The sequence below is a fragment of the Euprymna scolopes genome, chromosome 46, assembly GCF_053919585.1.
Source record: "Euprymna scolopes isolate OS-2025 chromosome 46, ASM5391958v1, whole genome shotgun sequence".
Classification (NCBI taxonomy): domain Eukaryota; kingdom Metazoa; phylum Mollusca; class Cephalopoda; order Sepiida; family Sepiolidae; genus Euprymna; species Euprymna scolopes.
Genome location: NC_136527.1, coordinates 202,089,682 through 202,095,958, shown reverse-complemented (window position 1 = coordinate 202,095,958; position 6,277 = coordinate 202,089,682). Strand labels below are relative to the sequence as shown.

The window sequence follows — 6,277 nt, the reverse complement described above, 5'->3', positions numbered from 1 at the left end:
TTCTAAATTTGTCATACGATGAGGAGGGGGCCTCCGATTGATTTTTGCTTTCTGGCGTCTTTCTTTTTTTGTGGAGAAAATAGTTTACATTTTTAAAACTATTCTTTACTTTCACAATTAAATATACAAAGGAGTGTCACTGTTGCATTTTATTGGGTGGAATTATACTAGTATTGTGGTTAATTTTCAATTTTTTGAGAGATTAATGGGATTCCCGAGGTAACTGTTGCATGTCAGCTATTTTTCTTCTTGTTCGAATGAAGACTCGGCACTAGTTTTTATTATTTATTTATTTATTTAAAAAAAAACGCTTCAAAACATAAACAAAATCTTATCCTGGTTGCTGGAAGAATCAATCACTTATCTGCCTTTAACAACATTTTATTGTATTGGTTCTTTGATCACGTTTATTTTGATTATATAATTGTTAGGTAAAAATGATAATTAACAAAGACACTTGGTCCATACTAAGAATGGCTTTCTAAATAATAACCTTATTAATTAAAAGAGGTTGTGTTCATTTGAAACAGAACAAAAGAATAAAATGGGTTAGTAAAAACTGCCCCCATCCAAATCTATAATTAAAATTTAAGAATAATTGAACAACCCCCCCCATCTTGGATCATTTTGGTAAATTCAATTGTAATTTTCATTTTATATATATATATATATATATATATATATATATATATATATATATATAAAATGAAAATTACAATTGAATATATATATATATATATATATATGTAAAATGAAAATTACAATTGAATATATATATATATATATAAAATGAAAATTACAATTGAATATATATATATATATATATATATATATGTAAAATGAAAATTACAATTGAATATATATATATATATAAAAATGAAAATTACAATTGAATATATATATATATAAAATGAAAATTACAATTGAATATATATATATATATATATATATATATATATATATATATATATATATATATATTCAAAATATGAGATTAGAAAGACAACCGCATGCGTATCTGTATTTTTTTAAATAAACAAAATATTTATTTAAAGTTTCAAATTTTCGGCTTATAAAGCCTTCATCAGGAACATATATCTAAAGTAATGGCAGAAACACTAGAGGATGACCTCCAATCAGTAGTTCAGTCAGGGTTCAAAAGTGAGTCGCAAATCTGATAAGCCCTAAACTGGCATCTAAGCTTCAGCCTCTGTCCCATCGACGAAACGTTGCATCTCTCTGCCTGTTCTACAAGTATTTTAATGGTGAATGCTCTGATGAACTGCAAGCATTGAACACCCTCGACAGACCCGACAAGCTGCAAAATCCCACCCCCACACTGTAGAAATCCCCAGATATAAAAGATCTTTCTACTCTGGTAGTTTCTTCCCCAGAACCGCTAGACCCTGGAATTCCATTCCAGGTCACTGCTTCCCCAACTGTACTGACATGCAGAAGTTCAAGTGCAACGTGTCGTTTGGCAGAGTTTGTTGGTCGAAGTAGAGAGTGTGTATTGTCAGTCCAGTGGGTAGCGCCGGAATTCGAAATATGAGATTAAAAAGACAACCGCGTGCGTATCAGTATTTTTTTAAATAAACAAAATATTTATTTAATGTTTCAAATTTTCGGCTTATAAAGCCTTCATCAGGAATTTTCTTTTTAAACAATACAATATTTTTTTTTTCCTCACGTGCCATGGTGTCGTTTGGCAGAGTTTGTTGGTCGAAGTAGAGAGTGTGTATTGTCAGATACGCACGCTGTCCTCTTTCTAATCTCATATTTTGAATTCCGTTTCCCCGTGCTTCTAAAAAGTGGATTACTACTAAACTACCCATTCGCGCTTAGACAGCGCTACCCACTGGACTGACAGTACACACTCTGTTCTTCGACCAACAAACTCTGTGGAATGACACCATGGCACGTAAGAAATATATATATATATATATATATATATATATATATATATATATATATATATATATATATATATTGTATTGTTTAAAAAGAAAATTCCTGATGAAGGCTTTATAAGCCGAAAATTTGAAACTTTAAATAAATATTTTGTTTATTTAAAAAAATACAGATACGCACGCGGTTGTCTTTCTAATCTGATATTTCAAATTCCGTTTCTCCGACACTACCGAAAGCCCCGAAAACCAACGCAACGACAATAAAGACCGATGGGCGAAATCCCATGACTCAATCTCCGGGCAAAAGGAAGGAAACGGACCAGAAGGTGGGCCAAAACCAGTCTACGACACCACAGGAGGACTGGCCAGAGTTAGCTCCAAACAAAAGGGCCAAGCAGCAGCAACAACAGAGCCAGCAGCAGAAGGAAAAGGCAGCGGCAGCCGATCCCCTCCCCGGTCCATCAAACACCAAACAGGACGAGACTACGGCATGGGGCCCTCCGGAGCTGGAGCAGATGACACCCGATGATTATAGGGAACTCTTCAACTCCACTTAGAAGGATGTCACGAAGGGAACAACCGTCATACCCCTTCCGGGACAGATTGAAAAATTGGAGAAGAGAGTTCTCTCCCTCATCACCTCTTACCTCAAGACCAGGAGTTTAACGGGTGTCAACAAAGACACCATGGTGGAAATCCTCATTGACTTGAACATTCCGGCAAGTTATATATGCAGGAGGAGTTTCACCATGTCGGACATTCTGCTCCCCAGAGAGGAGGATGCAAAAAGACTGGCCAGGACTGAACACAGAAGCAGGAACATTCGGCTCCAGTCAGTATACCTCGGCGGGAGGAACACCACTGTCTCAGTACTGAATGTCCCGTGCTACATGACCGGAAAACAAGTCGGGGCCATACCGAGTCAGTACGGTGAGGTGGAGGCAGTCGCCCCAGCCCGCGGTCGACGCAACGTTTTGACTGGGGACTACAAAGTTCGGATGGTCCTGGGCAAGGACAGTTTTGACAACATTCCAGCAATGCTCAAGTTTTGAGAGCAGACCATGACACTGATCGTGGAGAGGAGAAAACCTCACTGCTGGCACTGTCAGTTGAGAGGATACATGGCCAAGGACTGTCCTAAAAGGCAACCAGCAAACCCCCCGGGAAAAGTCCCCACCAAATTACCCGCTAAAACCCCAGCAGAGGTACAAGCCACAGCCCCAGCTGCAGCCGCAGGCAATTCCAACCCGGCAGCAGAAGCAGGTTGGGCAACGGTCACAAGGAAGGGCAGACCCAACAAAAATCTGCCCAAACCAATAACGACCAAAACCCAACCCAAAATCACCCCGATGGACACTCAAACGCCCTCTTCCTCAAACAAGAGGAAGAGATCGCGTGGGAGACAGCCACAGACACAGAAGAGACAACATCAGAGGCTGATATCCCCTCCCCTACTCCCCCTGCACCCACTCCCCCTCCAGTCAAGGAAAAACACACCCCACCAATCTGCATGGAACGGACAAAGAGACTCCGCTTCCTTCCAGAAGGAAGGATATGTGAGACGGGCCCTCTGCAGCCAACAACAGAACTGACAGGCCAGCAGAAGGTCTGCTATACACAGCTAAAAAACTTTCTTTACGTCGGTGGCGATACTGTCACCGACCCAACCAAGTTCAAGGACGCTCCCTTGTTGACCAAATTTATTAGAGTCAACAAGGATTCCAGGACTGAGGCCCTCTGGGCATGGATAGATGCCGCGAAGGATGCAATCCCAAGCCAGCAGCTGGTGGACACGGAGCATCCTTCGCTAAACAATTTAGTTTTTAAATGCGAGGGCAGAGTTCCTGTATATATTCACCCCTCCTTCTACAGGGCTTTAAAACTAATTTTTCCCCTGGACGTGGGAGGTGTGGCCAAGAATGAAGTACGCTCTGCAGACTTACTGACCGGAAGCCTTGGACAGGCCTGCCACGTCCTTACCCCCGAGGATTTCAGGCCTGTGTGTGACACTGAATTAAGTAGGTGACCATGACTTTAAACTTGGCTACTTATAATGTGAGGGGCCTCAGATGTCAAAGCAAGGCCGCGCGCGTGCTTAGAGATCTGGTGCCCCTAAAGGTAGATATTGCTGCTATACAGGAGACCAACGTTCGACAAGAGTGTGTCGAGGTGCTCCTGTAAGCTGAATCGTCGTTTTGCAGGGAGAGTTAGTACAGACAGACGGTAAAGGATGAGCGGAAAGACATATGTAGCACACGCCTCCGCCCGACCCTTCAAGGACAATTTCCTTTGAACCCAACTCTTAACAGAGGATTTGACCTTGGCCTCTACTTCCAACCAGTTTTTCTTCAGCTGGAGACCCGGTCCGAACCACAAATCAAGGATCCGGATTGGGCCGTGGGTCCAACTGAAGATGCTTGGAAGCGAATTTACTCCAGTCCAGGCACCCAACCGCAGACCCACCGACTTACTGCGATTGAAGATGGCCCTCGTAACTTCTTCATATCGAGCGAGCACCTCAGTGACCAATTGAATGTCCGTGGGGCAAGACACGAACATGGTGACGTCATCGGCCAATGCGGAAACTCTGGCTCGTGTGCCTCCAAAGAAAGCTATCCCGCGCAGGATTGGTGTAGTCGCCTCGTCCCTTAACTTGCGAAGGAGGGGTTCCAACGCCAGGACGTACAAGAGGCGACAGCGGACATCCCTGTCGTACCGAACGGAATACGGCAAAAGACTCCGACAGCTTACCGTTGATCTGCACCGCTACCGTCGACCTGTCATACAGTACAGAGATCCACTTGCGGAAGTCCGGATTAAATCCGGCGGCTTCCAGCACAGATCCTAGGAACCTATGGTTCACCCTAGCGAAAGCCTTGGACTGATCCAAACTGATCAGCACGGCCTTGGCGTCGTCTTTTGTCCCCTCAATGATCGTGCGTATCAGATGAAGATTGTCCTGAATTGATCTCCCCTTCACACATAGCTCTGGTCTGCTTCGATCAAGTAAGTGATGAGAGCCTGCATCCGATTCGCAAGAACCTTGGCCAAAATCTTTAACTCTGTGTTTAGCAGAGTCAAGGGCCTGAAATCATTTAAATCTTCCTCCTCACCATGCCGTTGACCTTTCCTCAGCAATGTGATCACTCCCTTGGTCACCTGCCCACGGATGGAGCCCTGAACAAACCAATGGTTGAACATATCCTTCAGAATAGGGACCAACATGGCCGACAGCCTCAAGTAGAATTCGTAGGGTAGACCATCAAGCCCTCTTCTAACTAACATCCGATCCAAGGAAGTACTTGGATAGGAAGGCGTATTAGGATGCCACGTCCACATCTCCCACCCCGGGTGATCCAGGCGAAATCTGTTGACCAGGTCGCACGAAGCCATTAGGTCAGACAGACTGCTGTCACACCACGCCGACCCGCTAGTCCTCCCGACCTTATCTATCCTGGGATCAAGGATGGCATTCCAATCACCCATTAAGACTACCCTCTTCGGATTATCTACAAAGCCCTCCACCCGTCAAAAAAGGAAGCCCTCTCCACAGTGGGGTTTTCATTAGATAGCTTTAGATTCCACAGAGTGAATGAGGTATTGTGGTAAATGTTGCCAGTCAAGAGTAAAGTCGCCACAGACTCCATTTTTACTTTAGTTACAAAGACCCTGCAACACTCCCCTCCCCCGATCTTATAGGGTCTTGTGCCTAAATTTGTTTTGTCTTTTGGAGATTTTACTTTTTTAAATGTTTTAATTTTATATTGGAATTTTTTTAATTGTAATTTTTTCTTTAAACGAAATAAATTAAATATGAAGATCAAAGTGTAGTATCTGTTCTTACTACGTGCTGTACTTATGTTTCTAACTTTTCCTTGGCCACATGGCTAAGATCAAAGTGTAGTATCTGTTCTTAATAGATGCTGTACTTACGTTTGTAACTTTACCTTGGCCACATGGCTAAGATTAAAGTGTAGTATATGTTCTTAACAGATGCTGCACTTACATGTGTAACTTTTCCTTTGCAATGGAAGGAGAAACCCTTCCATGCTAAGGCATTTTTAGTCGCATGCAAGTCACTCCATCGGTCGGTCTATAACACATTTACATTTTATTTTTTTTAAGCAAGGGGTATGGAGTAAAATTTCAATTATACACTTTTCTCAGAATTTAATTTGAAATAAAGTATACATTTTAAAAGCATATTTATTTTCATAATTTAAAACCTCCCTTTTTTAATAAGATCTTGATAACAATTTTAATGAATATTTTCCTGGTCCTATCTATTTTAGAGTACAGTCTGCTAGGTGTATCACTCCTGAAAGCTCTACGTATCAAAGTATAATTGAACCAGTCTTTCGTTATTT

The 6,277-nt window shown here is 42.0% G+C and overlaps 1 pseudogene; it reads left to right on the top strand.

Annotated features, from left to right (window-relative positions):
- Positions 1 to 5,777: 5,777 nt before the first annotated feature.
- LOC145271769 (U2 spliceosomal RNA) lies at positions 5,778 to 5,956 on the top strand (annotated as a pseudogene).
- Positions 5,957 to 6,277: the final 321 nt, after the last annotated feature.